At 31.7% G+C, this 21,450-nt stretch overlaps 1 protein-coding gene across 1 annotated transcript in view; it reads right to left on the bottom strand.

Annotated features, from left to right (window-relative positions):
• LOC122517697 (protein 4.1 homolog) overlaps positions 1 to 21,450 on the bottom strand; it is a 36,196-nt gene extending 14,746 nt beyond the window's left edge. The window contains exon 1 of the mRNA XM_043636220.1: positions 20,700 to 21,450. The gene's annotated coding sequence lies outside the window, so the exon portion shown is untranslated. The remainder of the gene's footprint in view (positions 1 to 20,699) is intronic.

The following is a 21,450-nucleotide window of genomic DNA, read 5'->3' as shown; positions in this document are numbered from 1 at the left end:
CATAAGAAAGCTAAAGAATTTATTAAACTTGTAACGTAGTTACATTGTATAATACGAACGAGATAAACTAGCTGAGAAAAGATCAGTTCAATGGAGTGAATTGCAATCACATATACATCCATATCCACATCTACATTTATGTATAAGCTTTTTTACATACATACACATACACATATACAGATACTTATGTACATAGACATTTATATATAATTTCATACAAATATATAAACATATGCGTACTTACATGCAAACTTGAACATATTAGTATATACTTACATACATGCATAAACATACATAAATGTGTATATATTTATGTACATAGTTACATATAAGTATATATAGTATGTACTTACATACATAATACATACACAGAGACAGAATTTAAATGCACCGACGCGTCGTCGAACAACAATCCAAATTACGACGTGAATAAGAGCACAGTCGATACTCTTCGAATAAAGGAAAATCCGCATCAACCAGTAATTAGTCTTTCGAGCTTAAATGCAATGCTTCATCGTTCCCTGATTTAATTGCGTCGATGATGAAATGCGCTTCGAAGACAACGAATGCGGTTAGATTTAAACGTAATGTCGCAAAATATCGAAAGAGAAACCGAGAAAGTTTCTAGATTAAATAAGTCTTCGTGTTTTACAGTAATAATATCGAATAAGTTGCTTCAAAATATACATTTTTATTCTTTTTTTTTTATTTAGAATTTTTCTTTTATTTTTTGAATTTACTTTGAAATATTCGAAATAAATGTTACAGTGATCTCATTAAACTGTTTACATTTTATATAAAATATTATAATTATTATATATTTTTAAATTATATAAAGTATACGTGAATATATTGAATATAAATATAATTATATAAATATTTTATAAAAGCTACTACACGACCTAACCAATGAGTATTTAAAAATAAATACGAATCACATATGACGACTAATTGTAAGTCTCCGTAGAGACTAATCTTCGTAGAAAAAAGGATATACCACATTACTCAAAGATGTTGGAAGAAGCCATAAGGGCGAGTGTGATGATTCACGATGACGAAAAGGAAGTGTGCTCGTTAAAATATAGTAGTACTTCAAAGTCGTGACATTTGGCACTACCGAGAACGAACAAAAAATAGTCCACAAAACCTGAGTGAATGAAAGAGAATGTGGGAGTTTTACAAGGGTGAAACGCGTGACACCAAATTCATCGACGAAACATTTATAATATCAACGAAATTTTAAAGAGCGTAATGATTTATATCAAAAACTAATTCAATAGAAAATCAAAGGGTGTTCAACATTTAAAATATGTCAAAAAAAGTTTTAAACGTCGAGAAAACAAATAATCGTGTAAATTTACTTTTTTTTTCTTTAACGTATTGCAGTTGTTTATGTATTCTCGATTCAATACAGTTTTCGTTATTATTATTATTAATTATAAAAAAATAAATCACAAACAAAACATCTAATTATTTATAATAACGTGCATGTAAATATATCGTATATTTGCAATATTTATTATTAGTTGAAGATTTTATTGAACTTTTCGTACAATGAATTATTGATCATCGTTTATTATATTTATTTTCATTTATTATATTATTCATTAAACAATATCTATGAACTCTGTTATAACAGTCTTGGAAATTTCACAAAATAATTATTTTCTCGGCAATTTTAGTTTGTTTATGTTTTGTCTTTTACTTCTTGTCGAACTGTTTATCAACAACTTCTGTTATTAGCATTGAAAAATATTAGAAAACCAACAACACTTTTCGGATCATCAATTTTGTTAAATGTATATTGCGTTATTTATATTTTCTCATAAATTATTATTTATTTAATACCTTCTTTTGATAGTTAAAATAAACAAAAACTATATTAAGAAAAAAAAGAGAGACAGATCTCTCAGTTTATAAAGTAATGTAAAATAAAAAAGAAAAAGAAATATTGTATATTTATAAAAAGCTGCAAAGAGAATGTAACAAATACATCTTTCATTCGCTACGTATAATTTTAACACACAATAAAATGATTATTTCTCGAGAGAAATATTTTATTTCAGATACGTATATAAATATTTGTATATACATAAAATTAGAATGTACGTATATAAAATAAAAAAAACCGAGAGAAATTTCTCTCCAAGAGAAATATTTGATTGTACTATGGTCTCGTTGAAAATGTATCAGAAACAGAGTAATAATAAATTAATAGCTGGCCAAATGAAAAATAAAAGTAAAAATAAAAAATACGACGAAGAGAAGAAACGATTTACGTGCAAAATACATTTCTTATGGAAAAAATTGTATAGAAATGCAAAAGATGAGAACGCGGTTGGTGTATCGATTGCATGAAATCGTCGTAGTGACTCCTGACGATGGGAATTTCGCATGCACCCCGTCAGTCATGTTAACTATTACACTTTGACAATCGTTTGATTGATCGATCAACCTTTTCCCGTCTCGCGGAGAAACGCGCGAGCTGACAATTTTCCGCTTGGCGAGTTCAAGCGTATGAGATATATATTTTTATGTATAGTTCTATATACATACACACACGTTTTTACTAATGTATTCGTGGATGATACGTGAAACTAAACAAACGTGTAAGAATGCGAGAATTTAAAAAAAAAAGAAAAGAAAAAAAGGTTACACATGTGCATAATATGTAGCACGTTTGTTTCTTTAGACTATACAAAGTTAAAAAAAAAACAAGTGATGACAATAATATGAAAGAAATACGAAAACTATATTTCAGAGTATTTTTTGCAGCTGGTGGTAGCCATATTTTTTCTTGTTCTCCGATAACGAACATTCATGCACGGTTGTTCGGCTCGCGTGCTTGAAAGCTCGACAATCCGAAACACGAGACACTTTTTTCTCTCTCCCTCTCAGTCTTTGTTTTTTTTCTTTTCATATTCTACAACGTGTTTATGAATTTTTAAAGCAATTTTAAAAATAAGTTAATGAGTATCGTCGATGTTATATGTGTACGTGCGTACACGTTTGCTCGAATACGAAGATTCGTCAAAGTAGATAACAAGTATTTTTTTTCTTTTTTTGATTATATTGGAATTTTATCGTTCTAGTAGTATCCATGATTTAAATAACCAGTTTGTTTTAACGCGATCTCTTTAAAAAAAAAAAAAGAAAGAAAAGAGAAGACAAAGGAAAAAATAGATGTAAAAAAATGGTTGAAAATGTAACTTCGCTGGAAAAGATAACAAATAGAGATACACGTTCACGTTTATCTAGTAATAATTTTCCGTGTCGGCATGATTATTTTAACTCTTCATAAAGAAAAGAAAAGAAAAGAAAAGAAAAGGATTTTTCTCTCGCATTCCGTGCGATTTCTTTTTCACAAAGAGAAAAATTTGTGCGTGTTTTTCTCCAAGAGAGAAAGAGAGAGAGAACAGCATCGAATCAATTATTTAAGCAAAATAAAACAATGAAAAGTAAAACAAGATAAAAATTATCATATGTATAAAAAAATATATTTATTATTAATGCCATATACAGAAAAATATGTGTAGAGGGAGAAAGAAATATAAAATATTTTTACAGATGAATAATATATAAATATACATATATATCTACACGTGTTTCCTCTCTAGATTGTACAATACTAAAATTTCGTTTATTTCGTTTATTGAAACATTGACGGGAATTACCCATTGTAACATAACCAGAATAAATATTGAAAGATAAAAATAGTATAAAGATAATATAAATATAATATTGATAAATAAAATAATATAAATATAAATAAATAAATAAATTAAAATATAAAAAAAGAATACATACAAATAAATATAAATAAATAAATAAAATATACATAGAAATATTATATATAAATAAAATATTAGACACAACACACACACACAGAGAACATAGAAAAAAGAAAAATATATTTTCCATCGTCTATATTCCTAGAATGAATTTCCTAGATGAAAAACAAGACGAAATAATCGAGATATTAGTCTACACCTCAATTTCATATTTCAAAGTGAATATAACTCGAAACTCGTGAAGATTTAGTCGTCGATCTTTCTAGGGCTGTCTTTCGCGTACTTTTTTTTTCCTTTCCTTTCTTTCTTTCTTTCTTTCTTTTTGTCCAGGAACCCTTCTTTTCATTCGCACACCCACGAGAACGCTTGCCGACGACTCCTTCGTCTGGGCGCCAAATTCAAAAGCGTGCTCTTTCCGAGACGAGAGAGGGTTGAAAAGTGTATCCTAGTGATGGTGATGGTAGTGGTGGGGGGAAGGGAAAAGGGAAGAGGAGCTTTGTAGACGAAAAGGGGAGGGCAAATGCGATGCAACGGGTGAAGGAAGGGATGGGAGAAGGAAGGGTAGGCGACGACTCTTTGAAGCGTGAGATTAAAGGGTCCAATTCTGTAAAAATACTATCGTCGTTGCGTTTTAACGACGATTCGCGAGTGCACGATCTCTATTTTTCCTCTTTCTTCTTCTTCCTCTCATAGTTTTTATTTCTTTGTGTTTTTAACTTACGATCCGGACGATTTCCCTCTCATTTCTAAGTTCCTCCTTTTCGATCTCATCCAACATTACCCACCCTGCGGTCAGAGAACGCTCGATAAAAAATACACAAAGAGAGAGAAAGAGGGGATGAAAGAGGATTCGAAGACGTTCGTTAAAGTGGGACTGTAATATTTATCCATACACAAACACAACGATCAAAACCTAACCTCTCTTTGCTTTCTGTGTACTAACTCAAACTAGTCCAGTCAACTCGGGCCATCTCCTTCGAATCTCAGCAGATTTGGTGGAAACTTGATATAAGGGTAAATAGACGACGCTGAATCGAATGGTGCTAATTTTTTTGAGGTGGAAAGTGCCGTTTTTGAGAAAAAGGGTAAAAAAGGGTCAAAAATAACTTTATCTTAGAATCTAGGCATTTAATCGAAAAAAGTTTCAAACAAAAGTTGTAGAAAATTGAAAAATACTAAAAAAATGTTCTATGAGTTATCTTCGTATTTTCAAAAATAAGCGCATAGAATTGGATTGAAGATGGGAAAAAAATTGTAAGAGTGGGAGAAAGCAAGCTTATCCCTCCGTCGCGTTTTACACGCGAGCGAGCTAGTGTGCGTGCGAGCGTCCGTGTGCACTAATACACAAACGAAGGATCTTCGGCAATCTTCGGGACTCTCGGTCTTGAATGCAAGTGAGAGTGAGAGAAGAAACCGATATTTCCCTTTTCTATTTGTTTAGGCGATAACGAGTATTATTGTCCTTGGGAGCGTTCTAATATTTCTCTTTTCATATATTTTCTTTCGGTAGCAAGAATTTTACGTCTTGGCCATCGAGCGTCGTGCGTTTTGTATACGAGTGCGAGTGAGAAAGAAAACCGATATTTCTCTCTTTCTATTTTTTCTTTCGGTAGCGAGAATTTTTCGTTTTGGCCATCGTGCGTCGAACGTTCTATATATCTATATATATCGGCGTATAAGCGCGGCACTTTTAAATCGAATCTTGATGCTTATGGCACGCCATTTCTTTATTTATTGTCAAAAATAATGAACCTTGAGTAAAAAAAAAATAATTCATTTTAACAGAAACTATTATTATTTAGTTGAGAGTAAAAATAATGAATTAATTTTGTGTCTCGCCATAAAATTAATTAGAATAATTAATTGATATAAATTCTTTGCCTCACAAAAATTAAATTGTATATTTTTGTAAAATATAATGAAAATAGTAGTGTAAATAGTAAAAAATGTTTGTATTTCTGAAATTGTAAAGAAATTAAATAGGTTTATTTTTCGCGGTGTCCTAGGTGATTTCTTATTAAAATGAAAATTATGTTTTACTCAATGATGATTCGAACATTTAACGAAAATAAGAAGAGACAGTGTTTTTATGAAACACAAAATCTAATTTTTTATTTAAATTGCTACGAAAGGGTATTCGATTTCTTCATAGTCTTCCTGCTCATTTTCATCATATTGATTAAAATCAGAATCCTCGAGGTCCAGTTGTTCGACAATATCGAGGAATTCATTTCTTGCCATATCTTCGACATCCTCGTCTCTTTCTTCTACTCGAATCTCAGCTGAATTCTCGACTGTGCTAGTGGAAAAGTTGGAGCAGGATTGTTCTCCACAATATTTACAAAATTGGGTGCAAAGTAGCCCACTTTTTCGGCAGCTGCACCGCAAAGATTTGCAGTCTCCCGTGCACGCACATTGTACCTAGACATATACATGTAGTAAACATTTAAGGAAAATGATTAAGAATTTGCATGCGCATAGAATGTATATGATTTTTTGTATAGTTCATTTCAAATTCGCGAAACATTAATCGAACGGTAAAGACTTTAAAAATTCGTGAATTTTTGGAATAATCATTGAGTCGTGCAAATTTTTGCAAAATTCCAAATATTTTACTAATTGTTGTTTTCTTCTTCGATTCAAGTTTAACAAAAGTAACGTTGGCGTTCAATTTACAAGATAAAATATTAGGAAATATTAGTAAAATATTTGGAATTTTGCAAAAATTTGCACGACTCAATGATTATTCCAAAAATTCACGAATTTTTAAAGTCTTTACCGTTCGATTAATGTTTCGCGAATTTGAAATGAACTATACAAAAAATCATATACATTCTATGCGCATGCAAATTCTTAATCATTTTCCTTAAATGTTTACTACATGTATATGTCTAGGTACAATGTGCGTGCACGGGAGACTGCAAATCTTTGCGGTGCAGCTGCCGAAAAAGTGGGCTACTTTGCACCCAATTTTGTAAATATTGTGGAGAACAATCCTGCTCCAACTTTTCCACTAGCACAGTCGAGAATTCAGCTGAGATTCGAGTAGAAGAAAGAGACGAGGATGTCGAAGATATGGCAAGAAATGAATTCCTCGATATTGTCGAACAACTGGACCTCGAGGATTCTGATTTTAATCAATATGATGAAAATGAGCAGGAAGACTATGAAGAAATCGAATACCCTTTCGTAGCAATTTAAATAAAAAATTAGATTTTGTGTTTCATAAAAACACTGTCTCTTCTTATTTTCGTTAAATGTTCGAATCATCATTGAGTAAAACATAATTTTCATTTTAATAAGAAATCACCTAGGACACCGCGAAAAATAAACCTATTTAATTTCTTTACAATTTCAGAAATACAAACATTTTTTACTATTTACACTACTATTTTCATTATATTTTACAAAAATATACAATTTAATTTTTGTGAGGCAAAGAATTTATATCAATTAATTATTCTAATTAATTTTATGGCGAGACACAAAATTAATTCATTATTTTTACTCTCAACTAAATAATAATAGTTTCTGTTAAAATGAATTATTTTTTTTTTACTCAAGGTTCATTATTTTTGACAATAAATAAAGAAATGGCGTGCCATAAGCATCAAGATTCGATTTAAAAGTGCCGCGCTTATACGCCGATATATATAGATATATAGAACGTTCGACGCACGATGGCCAAAACGAAAAATTCTCGCTACCGAAAGAAAAAATAGAAAGAGAGAAATATCGGTTTTCTTTCTCACTCGCACTCGTATACAAAACGCACGACGCTCGATGGCCAAGACGTAAAATTCTTGCTACCGAAAGAAAATATATGAAAAGAGAAATATTAGAACGCTCCCAAGGACAATAATACTCGTTATCGCCTAAACAAATAGAAAAGGGAAATATCGGTTTCTTCTCTCACTCTCACTTGCATTCAAGACCGAGAGTCCCGAAGATTGCCGAAGATCCTTCGTTTGTGTATTAGTGCACACGGACGCTCGCACGCACACTAGCTCGCTCGCGTGTAAAACGCGACGGAGGGATAAGCTTGCTTTCTCCCACTCTTACAATTTTTTTCCCATCTTCAATCCAATTCTATGCGCTTATTTTTGAAAATACGAAGATAACTCATAGAACATTTTTTTAGTATTTTTCAATTTTCTACAACTTTTGTTTGAAACTTTTTTCGATTAAATGCCTAGATTCTAAGATAAAGTTATTTTTGACCCTTTTTTACCCTTTTTCTCAAAAACGGCACTTTCCACCTCAAAAAAATTAGCACCATTCGATTCAGCGTCGTCTATTTACCCTTATATCAAGTTTCCACCAAATCTGCTGAGATTCGAAGGAGATGGCCCGAGTTGACTGGACTAAACGATTCGAAAGATTTTCTTTTCGAAGGGAACAAGGATCCCATCCTTCTTCATCTCATTTACGTTCCAATCGATCTTTTTCGTTAGCTCAGAAATCGTAATCGTTAAATAGAATAGTTGAGATAACTACTTTCGGTGACGTTATCTTCGTTACTTGATGGATCGTTTGCAATCGTTTCCATCATTCATTTCTAACCTAATCGATGATGCTTATTCGACAGGAAATAGATTACTTTGATATCCCTCGGGAATATAATCCTCTCTTTTCGTTTATTCTTTATTACTTATTTTTTTTGTCTTCTTTCCTCATACCAACTTTTATCGAAAAATGCAATCTCCAAATGGCAGATTTGGCCATTTATTTTTCCTACGTTCAGCCATTTATTTTCATTCTCGAATCGTTAATGACGACGAGGACGAGAGAAATAAATGGGGAAGAGAAGAAAAAACAAATGGAATTTGAAATATGTCGTCTTTCTGCTTTTTCATATTACGTGATCCACATTGTATATATGTATATATATAGTATGCGAAGGTTCTGTATATATACGTTGCTCGTTACTCCGCATTGTTACATGATACTGCACGGTGCTGTGATTCTCTCGACCTTCCGAGATTCCTCTTAACAATTCTAGTGTTTAAAATCGTTTTCGATAATTACTAACGTCGGATTCGTGCCAAGTGCAATAAGAACTGTCATTTTATACGTACGTGTTTATGATAGTAAGTTATAACAAATATCACATATTATTATACGTAACAATTGATATTTTTTTTTTCTTAAAATTTATCTAACATAAATGACACAAAATAGGATTTATTAAAAGTTAGAAGAATAATTACAAATCATTGGGGAATTACATGTTGGAGATAAATTAAAATTGAATTTCATTTGAAATCACTGATGCGGTAGTTACATATTCAATAGCGGGAGGAAAAAAGATATAGAAAAAAAAGAAAAAAAAAAAGAATAGGAAAAAGATCGAAGCAACTCGTCACTCACAGAGTTTCATTCGTATGATTTTAATTAAAGACCGTCCTTATAAGTCGGCCGTGTATTTTTATACGAGTTTTCGCGCACAAGTGGTGCGGTGCCCGCCTACGGGCCGTTACGTGCGGATTAGAGACTGAAGTGAGCCTCGAAGCAAGGGAAAAAGAAAAAGAAGCGAGGGGATGGAAAAAAAGCGTGTGGTGCATGCGTTCGATAGCGTCACGCATGGTTCTTCTCGGTGAGTCATTATATCTGAAATATATCTATATATATACACGTTCCTATATATGTATGATACATACACATATACATATACCATATATGTGTGCATATCAGACGTATGTTTTGAGTAAATGCACATTGCACATGCAAGAAATTTGGAAGACGTCGTATGTAAAACCATTGTTCAAAATTTCGATGTAACGCGTTCAAATGCATTGCTGATCATTTTTCCTCTTGAAATGATCCTACTTTTAAATACCTCTCTACAGATATTTTTCCTACTGCAATAGAGAAAATGTTCATTTTGCTGATGTAAGCGCAAAAATTGGATATCATAAGAAGAGAAATTTTTTGCCTAAATATCTTTGAAAAAAAAAAAAAAAAGCGAGGTTTTGAAATGAATTTTAAATTGAATTTTAAACCAGTATCTCGGGTTTTTGGTAGGTGACTCCTCTATTTTTGGATAATTTAACTGACAGATTCGACGTTGAACAAGACTCGAAAGGCCTTCCGAACAAGAGAATACTTGACTCGTTGTGGCTGACTCGTAATAGAGAGAAAGAGAGTGTATAGATCGGACTTAATGGGTCAAAGAACACCAGCAGAAGAGTCTACTTGAAATTGCTACTAACATAAGTACCTGTGTCCTGCTTTAACACAACGACTGTGTTCCTCCAACTCATTCATCTCCCTTGCTCTGCTTCCACTCTTCTACTCTACTTTTTTCAAACCGTATATTTTCTCTTTTTCTTTTCTTTTTCTTTTTATGTTAGACGTTAATAACTCGTTTTTACGGTTTAGAACCGATGAACATCGCGTTTGCGGAAGCGGCAAAGAGATGTTTCGCGTCCCTGATTTTACATGGATTCTCTCGCTTTCGATGGAAAAAGGGAAATGAAAGTATCATTTGTCGCATTCGAAGAAACGAGATCGCAACGTTGTTGTGACTTACTTCAATAAGTTCTATTAAAAGTAATCGTAATAAAAAGATATGTAAATAGGAATTTAAATTAAAAAAAAAAGAAAAAAACAGATTAATTTTTATTATCAACAAGAATACACTCGGTATTGAAAATCTCTTTTGTGAAATATACATATATCAATATTTAATATATTCCCTTATAATCCTGATGAAAAAAAAAGTATTTTACACAGGCTTTTTAATGTTTATGTACTTTACCGTTGCAAATCTGTACACATAAGTATAAAATATATTATTTTCAAACATAATAATATTGCAATATATACGTGAGTGGATCGAAATGTTGTGAGCTTAACATAGAAACAAATTATTTGTTGATAAAATTTACTTTTATAATAAAAAAGAAAAAATTGTTGAGGCTCAAAACTTTTCAACCTACTCTCATATACGAATATATTGTAAATGTATTTACATTATATATACAATATATTTTATTAAAACAAGGATAGCAGTTTGTCACGAATAGACGAGTGCATATTTGAACACAGGGTTTTGATAATAGGGAAATAAAAAATAAGAGATAAAGTATAAAAAAAGAGAGAGAGAGAGAGAGAGAAAGAGAAGTTGGTGGGAGTTGGTAAGAGTTGGATAAGAGAAAGGCAAAGAGCGGAACAACGGTAAGACAAAGGAAGTGAAGCACTGAGTAAGGATCAAACCCGTTAAAGCGCGTCGAATCCCAAGTTCATTGTGAATATCTCGACTTTGGTCACGGTACGGTGCCACGTAGTGGTAGTTGTGAACGTGACCACGCCTTGTCCACGTTTACCTTCTAACTTTTGAAGTGCGTTGTACATATTGTCGCATCGTGGTTACTTCCGTCGATAGTGTACACACACGGACACATGCGAGTGTACATGCACAAGTGTGTTCTATACACATGTACACATGTATGCATGTGTATAGAATATTTGATTATAATACAGGATCGATTGATTAATTAATTATTGTTAATCTTTAAATAAGATCCGTATCACTTGTTAACTATTCACTTAAAAAAGATAAAATTTAATCAAATAATTTTTCCTAATCATCGTGATATTATTTACAATCATTAATTTTTTTCCTAAATTATGATATAATTACAAAAAAAAAGAAAAAAGGTATAAATATCGAATTTCTTGTTAATTTGTTGATTTCTAGAACAGAGTTGTAAAATAAAATAAATGAAACTGTGCGATACAATTTGCTAATGTAATTTTTCAATGATAGTTTCTAAGGGGTTAATCAAAATGTTCATGTGAAATATTTCGTACTCGCTTGAATATGCTTGATATGCTTGATATGGCGCATACATTCTATTAATAAAATAAATAAATAAATGTAAAAAGTTGTCTTTTTCGATAGAGTAATTATTGACTTACTCTGTATACATGTATTACACATTGTTCGTATATACAAATCGCCGTTACCTCGGATAACAGGGGAATTAAATGTAACTGAAAACTCCGGCCCCGCCTTCGGCTCACCTTCGACGTTCGATAGTCATTCGATCAGTACCGATAAGCATATGTACAAGCTTTAAACGAGTTGGTTAAACGAATGATCTCCGTTTCCGTTCTAGTTCGTGGCTTATTAGAAAATTGCCGCGAGTTTGTTCTTATCTCGTATGTACAACCGTGTTAACATAACGGTGCGAAAAATCATTTTGGTAGCCTTAAGTATGATTAGAAAAATGAAAACGCATCGAAACGGAGAACGAAGGTGCGTCAAATTTCAAATGTGATACATTAATTTGACACTGTAAATAGTTTGGGTAGGTCTAAGTATGATTAACAAAAATTAAAATGCATCTGAAGAGAAAATAAAGGTGCGTCAAATTTTAAATTCGCTACTTTAATCTCTGATATGTCTGATAAGACGAGGAGAAGGAGAGAGAGAGAGAGAGAAATAAAATTATGTCATCGAGCCATAAAAATTTGATTTCATCAACGATGGTGGTCGATAACGAATTTATGGAATAATTCGATGATATCTATCGACGAAGCACAATGACCGTTATTGCATTAAATATTGATGCAGTACATCAACGCGGGAGAGAAAGAGAGAATCACCCTTACTCACCGAGAACAAAGTCCCAACAAGCGTTCACGAACTCCGGTGACTCATTTCCCGGATTGTTCTCTCACTCTCACAGAGATTTATTCTCTCGCCGAGAGAAAGAGAGAGAAAAAGAGGAAGAGCAACAACGGTGAGAGAGATGACACTATTAATAACTATGATAACTCTGATAATCTCTGAGGGAAATAGCAATTTAGATAAAGATTAGACGGGGGAGTTTCAACATCACACAACCTTTAGTCCCTCAATACTAATTTGCTCATGTTTAGTTTTCGTGTCTTCTTTAATAAGATTTTTTAAATCTATGAACAAAGTAACTTTTTGTAATACTTCAAAATTGAAATATCTTCTTTTCGCGTATGTTGTCTTTAAAAATTCGAACTTTTTCGACCTTGAACAAATAATTCGATTTCTTTTTATTCGGATCACGTAGAAATACTTGTCTTATACTACGTATGTATCGTATGTATATATGATTTGCTGCATAAGACGAAACACCAATATTCTGATAATACTGCAATATTCACAAAAAAGTATATTTTCATAATGGAAACTGCAAGATATGTGCAAACGGGCTATGAACGATACTTATGTAATATATATGCATGCAACGTGCATAACAAAAACATAAAATTATGTAGATAAGACTAGAAACCATACAATTTAAATGATTTTCAGTAATTAAAAATTTTCTTTTTCAAAATATTTATTAATAAATTTACACGAATCCATTTGAAACTTCTTAATTGTTTTGAGATGAAATATTTTTGTCATTTTCGAATATCTATATTGTTCTTTTTAAATATCATATTTTCACAAATTATTTTCAACTTGAATAAATGCACAAGTTAATGATTGTACGACGAAGGAAAATTATTGACTCGTGAGTTCATATCGTACAGGAAAAAAAGGAAAAAAAAGAAAATTGAATGAAATCCATTCCCTAGGGCGCATTTTAAGTACAAAAGGAAGTGTAAAATCGGCCAGCCGTGTCATGCATGCTGTTTCGTACCGACAGGTGAAGCCTTGTTTCCCAAGTTCATTGTAACTTTAGTTACCACATAAACTGGCCCCCATAGACATGCTATTTCCACTGTTCGCAAAAATGTTTCCTTATTTCGATAAACTTTACGTTTCTGATCACTTTCAAATTGATTTCGTGGCAAACACTCGGATGATTTTGAAAACAGATAAATGTATAAAATGTATTTATTTTATAAATGCAAATATATATTTAATAATTTGATTAAATTTCAGAGTTCGCTTATAAAATAAATGTTAAAACTTGATAAAACTTCGAACGTTTGAAATACGAAGGAAAAATCTCTGGAAAATATAACGTAGTTAACTCAATACTCGAGGAAACGTATATTTTACATTTGATTCACTATTTCGCGTGTTACGAGCCACGCTAATGTTGCTATCTTTATCTCTATCGATTCCATCTCGAAGAATAAACGTAATATGAGTCAGAGGATTCTGTTTTAATCGTCAAGAGAAAAAGATTATTATTCGCTACATTCTAATGAAAGAAACAATCCATTATGATTCGCAAAAGTTTATATCTGTAATTTTATTGGTTCGACCTTGACAAAAGAAAAAAAGGGATAAAAAATTGGAGAAAAACATAAAATCTCTCGCAAGTTCGTCGAAGTAGGTTAATGGAGTGATCGTTGTTGAGTGACGAATAAAACAAAGAATTTCCGAAAATAAAATATGTCAGTCGAGAAATTGAAGGAAAAAAAATAGAGAAAAGGGAGATACGAGGTGAACATCGATCAAAACTCCTACCATATATCCGGGTTAATGCGTCTTGGAAAACGCTGGCGTTGCTTCTGCACCAAAGCGTACAAATGACCTAATTGAAAGCTATTGGCTATAGTAAAAGCGTGGAGAACGAGAATGACAACAGGAGACACGTTCGTTTCTACAAACAAATTTGAAAACTTGTCCAATTATATTTTGTACGATATAAAATAATCAATAAAACGAAATATTACATGTGAATCGTTATATTTCGAATGTTTATACAAAATGAAATTAGGTGCTTCGAAATAATACATTTCTCGGAATATCCAAAGCCGTTATTTTTATCTTCTTGCGAATGTGAACTCCGAAGAAGTACCGCAAAATAAATTCTTCTTTTTTCTTCTCTCTCTCTCTCTCTTTCTTGAGAAGAAGAAGAAAGAATGTTATTTATAAAACTACTTGTTCACAAATCGTATACATTAAATCCAAGAACGTTTGATTGAGAACCCCTGTCGAGTATGAGTTAACTCTAATCATCCACGCGCGTAATCGTAGTCAAAGGTAATAAAAAAAAGATTCATAGGATCGTGAACGTTTTTGGCAAGTAAATATGCTGACAATTTTCTTTCTATCACTCTTTTGTTTTTTCTCTTTTTTTATATAAATTATATATTGCAATATACTTGTTAGATCATACGTGAAATAGGTCAATAACGAGAGACAATATCTGAACATACACATGCGACACTAAAGAGGTTTTTCTTATAATAAATTTCTTCTAATAAATTTTCGTATTATTAAGATAGCTCAATCAATCGATTAATTTCAACCTAAGAGGGTCAAACTATAAATATCGTTCAAAATGCGTTACTGTTTACTCTCATCATCGCAAAGATTGTCCATGAAAGTTGGATATCTTGCGAAATGAGCACCTTCGATCGCATCCTTCGCGATAATTCGATGCCAACGAGAAAATAAAAAGAAAGGAAGAAAGAAAGAGAAAGAGAAAGAGAGAAGGTATTACGCGTTTTATGGTGCGTACACGAGAAGCAAGTGGCACACTTTGAAGAAGAGTTTCTGCCCTCAGGGTCATACGATTCTGACGTGAAACGAAACCCACTATATGCATATATATGTATCTTTGGTTCGGTTGGTGAACACTTTGAAGAATGGTGAAAATTAAAAGGATCGTTACTGTTGCAGGTTCGTTAACCGTTTTTCTTCTCCTCAACGAGAGATGTTTATCCGGATGGAATTATGATAAACGAGCTTTCTCACAGACAACTTTATTACTATGCAACTATTCTATAGTTAGTATGTGTATAGATATGTATTTACAAAAAAACAAAAAGATTCAAAGAATTCACAATTGTGATCTTTATGCAATGCTACAAAAGAAAGAAAACAAATTCTAAATTCTAAATTACATTTTCTCTTCTTCTTCTTCTTCTTCTTTTCTTCGAGCGCATCGATGCGTTTAAAGTTCGGAAAAGTTTGCTTCCTTCGTTATCTCTTTTTTTGTGTGTGTGTGTTTAAATTAAAGATCAAGATAACGATACTATTGCGGCAAGAGTTTGACTTTTTGAAATAAATAAAAGTGCATTGAATTCAGCTGAAAATTATATATGTTATTGATATGTATCTGATAAGTTATAAATTAAGAATATAAGTGTTATAAATAAAGAAACAAATATGGAAAAACGTTGTACTAATACGATTACGATAACGATTATTTTATTATCGGCAGACGTAAAAATCTTGCAATATTAGATAAAGATATAAATTATATTCATTATATCTGCAAAAATGTTAAAAAATTAAATAGCACAAGGTTAATAAGGCCTAATAAGCTTAATAAGACTGACTTGTCATTCATTTTTAATTTCAAATAAAAAAAAAAAACTAAAATTAATAACAATTAACATGATAAAAATAGAAATAGTATTAATTTTAGCGATATATACATTAGAAAAATAATAAAATAAAAAACAATTACCACAGACTAATACAATTTGATTAATACGAAAATAACAAATCCTGAATTTGCAAGGAAAAAAATTAATTTATAAGCTGTTGAAAAGGTACAAAGTTTCAATCGATTCTTCGCTATCGAAGAAATACCAACTAGTTAAAAATAAATTATACAAATGAGGGAATGTAATTTAGCAAGGACGATTCTGTTAAAGTTGGTATTCACGATGTAGCAACGATGACGTTATTTCACGCGACATTTAATAAACAGCACCATGTCTCGCATCTTTGTGTCCATTAAACTTGGCCTTTTCGGCATTTATGTATACATAACTAATTTCGCGAAAAGGTCTGTCAACCTGGCCCGATGATCACAAACTGCAACAAATTAAGTATGCAATCGGCTAATAAATTAGTCGAACTAACGAGTGTTGTTGTTGTTGTTGTTGTTGCTGGCGCAGTTGTTGTTGATCTCAGCATACGTTACAACGTCTCACTCATCTCAAAGAGAGTCTTCTACTCTAACAATAATTATTAATGCAAAGTTTACTAGTTATATGAAGTATCAAGGTAGTCTCACGAGTATCTCACATACATTGTTTACGTTACCATGTCTCTGTTGTTTCTCGACAATTTCTCACGACATACTACGATATCCGTGAATTCTCGTTTAATTAAAAAAAAAAAAAACTTGTATACATTGCGACAATGACAACAATTTCGAAATTAATGTTATGTGTTGTATATTTTTATTATACTATTCGAGAGTAGGAATAAATTGTTCTCGTGTTTTCTGTAAAAGAGGAACTAATTTTTTTTTCTTTTTTTTTTTTTTTAATTATTATTATATAGGAATAATGAAAGTACATGTAATAGAGAGATTTGCAATGTTCCGCTAGATTTGTTCGAAAGCGCGTTATTCATGAACGAACACACTAATTTGTATGTTTATTTCATAAAATGCGAATAAACACTGACTGAGAAAGAAAGAAAAAGAAATAGGCTTGATAAATAGATCGTATTAATAATAAAATAATACGAAGGAGAATGTTAATATCGAATGGATACGATACTACTTTAGTAATAATCAGTCATATTTATCTCAATGATGTCATTCTCATACCATCATGATTAGAATTATTATTAAGATCATTATCATTGAAAACAACTTTACGAGACTCTCATATACATGCATTATTATCTTTCGTTTATTGATTCACAATAAATAGCAATGTATATGAAAGAAAATGTTTTGACTTTTCATTAGAAATAATCGTGCCATTCACTAGAAAGGGTAATTTTGGTACAACCCAAAGAAACACGATTTATATATGTATATTTAGATTAGGTTGCCCGGTTTGGATATATATATAGATATATATATATATATATTGAACTCGATAAGTTCTTGTAACTACAGAAGTGGGAATTTTATTAATTAAATATTAATTCTTAATTACATTTTTTTCATAATAAACATTAAAATAAAATTATTATACAAAATGTTAAATATATATATTCAATATTTAAAATTTATGAATATGAGAGGGATGATATTGAAAAGTTTTGAACCGACGTATATATATATATCTGATACTTATATATTTATAAGTATAAAAGTTTAGCTTTTGACTCTCTTTTTTTTTTTTTTAAATCAGTACGAACTTTCCGAGCAACCCAATACACCGACGAGAGAAGCCGCGAATAGTATTTTACGCGAGAGTAAATCTCGTAGTGGGGTATCAGATAAATCATTAGAACTTAACGGTATCGAAAGAGCACAAATACGGTTTGTTGTTATTATGAACGGGTCTACTTGCGGTCAAGAAAATAAAAAAAGAAAGAAAGAGAAAATAAAGGGAACAAACTTACACAACACACATGGAAGGGTAACGAACGCGAACGAATGAACAAAGTGGGTTGCCATGAAACAACTAATGCGATTTCCTTAATGGAGATGGACGGGAAAAAGTTGATAACAATCGGGTAAATCGCGTTGGAATGTAATAACACGAAACTTCGTGAAATTATAGAAAAAAAGTAATATACGATAAGATTATTATTGAATCATTTGCGATCGAAGTTTTCATCGAAATAAAAACGACGGCTAATTTGACTTTAAATTCAAATTTCTCATCTCGATTCAGAGGATTAATTATAACTTTGCTTTAATTATTTATCTGATAATAAAATGACGAACCACACTAATGGCTATTATATTTTTATATATGCATTCGACAGTGAGATTTAATGATATTAACCTATATAAATAAGAATTAATTAATTATTGAGATTCTTAAATTAGATCTTAAATTAATTATTTTTTTTCTCTTCCTTTTATGGATTTAAATCACTTCTCTATTAACCCTTCTCACACCTATTCAATATTACCAAAGAGGTATTGCGTCTTTTTACCACCTCTTTAGAATTAACAACATACGGTTTTTATTTTATTGTTTTTTAACCAACCCATCTATTTTACTAACCGTGACCACGTTACTTAAATTAGTGATCTGACGTAACTCAACGTGGCTAGCTTCTTGACTATTTCTAAATTAATTGAAATTTTATAATAATTCAAAAAGTTATTATAAATAATGTTATGTAACGCTATAAGTAATATATGATAAAAACTAAATACACACGGAAATAAACTTGTTTAATACCGATAATCTAAATTTTGCTCTTGTGCTAAAATTTACTTTTACAATACTAATAACAAAATGTACTTAACACATTACAAACAGGAACCGAGAGGTCTTGTTTTCAGGTACGTGTGAAATTTACTTGAGAATTACAAAGATAACGGTTATTCTTATAACAGTAAAAACAAGTTAATAACTAAAAATTTAGAAGAAAATGTTAAATAATCATGTAATATTTAAGTTTATAATATTAAATCATTGAATAGTAATTGTCAACATAGTTCATTTTTCATAAAATGTAATCTGTCTGTAATATGTTAAAATGATTGTAATATATTCTTCAACAAATTTACTTTTAATCAACTACACAAATTGATAAAAACATAACACGGATCGTACTTGAGTCTTCAAAATATTTATACCACATATGAATAAGATATTATCTGCACGTTTTATCTATACATTCTGCTCATCCTATATTCGATATATCTATATATACCCTATTACTATCATTTGTACTTAAAACAAGACAAATTGATAAAGCATTCTACCATAAATATCACACATTTTTACATACAGGTCGTCCTGTAACTGATAGTACAAACGAGTAGAGAATAATTCTAGATAAAAAACTAAAAATATAGAAAAAAAAACTAAAGATCACTATAGAAAATTAATCAAGAAACAAAATATTAATTATAGAAGAAAAATTGAATATCTTACACATAATTTGAAATAACTTGTAATATACCGTTATTTTCGTAAGAAAATTATATTGTAGAAGAAAATGGTAAATCGATATTATGTTGATGATGACGATAAATTATCAATGAATAATAAAGATGATTCGAAAAATGGTTCGTTTAGAATTGTAAAGCCATCTAAGCATCGAGAAATTCCAAGCAGATATTCTTTTCTCTACCTTAGGTGTGCGTGCATCAATCGAATTTTGTTCCGCAGTGTGTTGTTCTCATAGAAGGGAGAGACACATACGCAACTTACGTATATCTGTATATATGTGTATATATATATATAGAAAGAGAGAGACATACACATACTAGTGACATGAGAACCAAGTATGGGATAGGCTTGTGCGAGCCCATCGTTAAACACCCATCCGAAACATACAGAGAACGTGCTACGACGACCCACATTTAGCAGGTAGATAGTAAAAGTCAGAGTTCCTCTTATGTAGTGAAACCTACAATGAGTAACAACGTAAAGTAAATGCGCGAGCGCGCGCGCGAGCAAACATTTTTTTTTTTTTTAGAAAAAGTTTCTTACTTTTATTACAAATTAACGATGAAAACAATCGAAGATAAGAATGGTGTGAGTTTAATGAGTAAAATTCTTAGCGTGTCGTAATAAACTTTCTAACCGAACTCGAGAATCACCGAGATTCGAATTAGAAAAGTAACATGTTCCGACTGATATATATTTATTCGTTACGAATAAAAAATGACAAGGGAAGCAATAAAATATGTTAAAGGATCGATGAGTCTTAGATGTTAATTCGATGAAAAGGAAGGATATTTAAAAAAAAAAAAAAAAAGGCGCGTCCTCAATCGAGTATGATTTTGACGTATATGTATATAAATGCACGGTATTAGATCCAAGCACGTTAGTCATGATCGTTCATACTTTTATACCATTCGAAAGATTTCTAAACATAAAATTATGGTTTAACATTCCTATGCGTCACGATATAAAACGTACCTTTCGTTTTTCAGCACGCAGCATTGACTTCCCTTTTATCGTGACGATGTTCGATCGTTTTTTATCGTAACGACGAACCGTTATATATTTAACAAGAAGAAACAAAAAAGAAAGAGAATCAGGAACATTTTCCCCAAAAAATTCGTAATGACGTTTCTTCGATTTAGGAACGAGAAATAAAGAATAAATAATTGAGTTTAGGCTTACCTCTCTAAACAGCAGGAACAAAGTTAGGCGTGTATATTCGTTCGTCAAGTAACAACGACGCAGGAGATGGAAAAAGTCAACCGGCCAAAGAAATCTTTAGTTTTCTACGTCGACAACGAGATTAAAGAAAGACGAACGATTGTCCTAGGCAGAAAAAATGGATGTCGTCTGTCCTCTTCTCCCGGTCGGCGTATGGGCAGGTGTCGAAAAAACCTTACCTACGAGAGCGTATACACAGTAAACAAGTCAGCGCGTTCCAATTTCACCGACTGACGAACGCGATACGTCTCCGTCGAGACCGCGAGACGACGCCGTTAGGCGGCCACTACCCATACACGCGCGATTTTCAAATAGTCCCACACTACTCTATGCTACTCTTCACTGTTCTCGATATTAGAGAGAGAGAGAGTCACTGATTGCTTCTCTCCCCTCTCTCTTTTGCTCTCTCACTCTTTCTTCTTCTTTACTATCGCGTTTATTCCATTATTTTCTTGTATCAATTCTAATTTCTCGTTCCACCTATTTCTCTAGATTGACACTTCTCAAATTCGTCGTTTGACAATAATTCTTTTTATTATTGCAAATATCAACTAACTAATCGTCTTTACTAACGATAAATTAACCTAATAGTCCAGCTATATACGTTTGGACTTTTAAACGCAGTAAACACGCTGGAACTGCTTTTGATGTGTTCTTACGCGCGAGTCAACATGGCCGAATAGGAAAACTCGAGGTTTCTCTTATGACGCAA

This window comes from Polistes fuscatus, unplaced genomic scaffold (assembly GCF_010416935.1).
Source record: "Polistes fuscatus isolate 324 unplaced genomic scaffold, CU_Pfus_HIC Scaffold1, whole genome shotgun sequence".
Taxonomy (NCBI): Eukaryota; Metazoa; Arthropoda; class Insecta; order Hymenoptera; family Vespidae; genus Polistes; species Polistes fuscatus.
The sequence above is the reverse complement of the archived record's forward strand: the minus strand, read 5'-3'. Positions and strand labels throughout refer to the sequence as shown.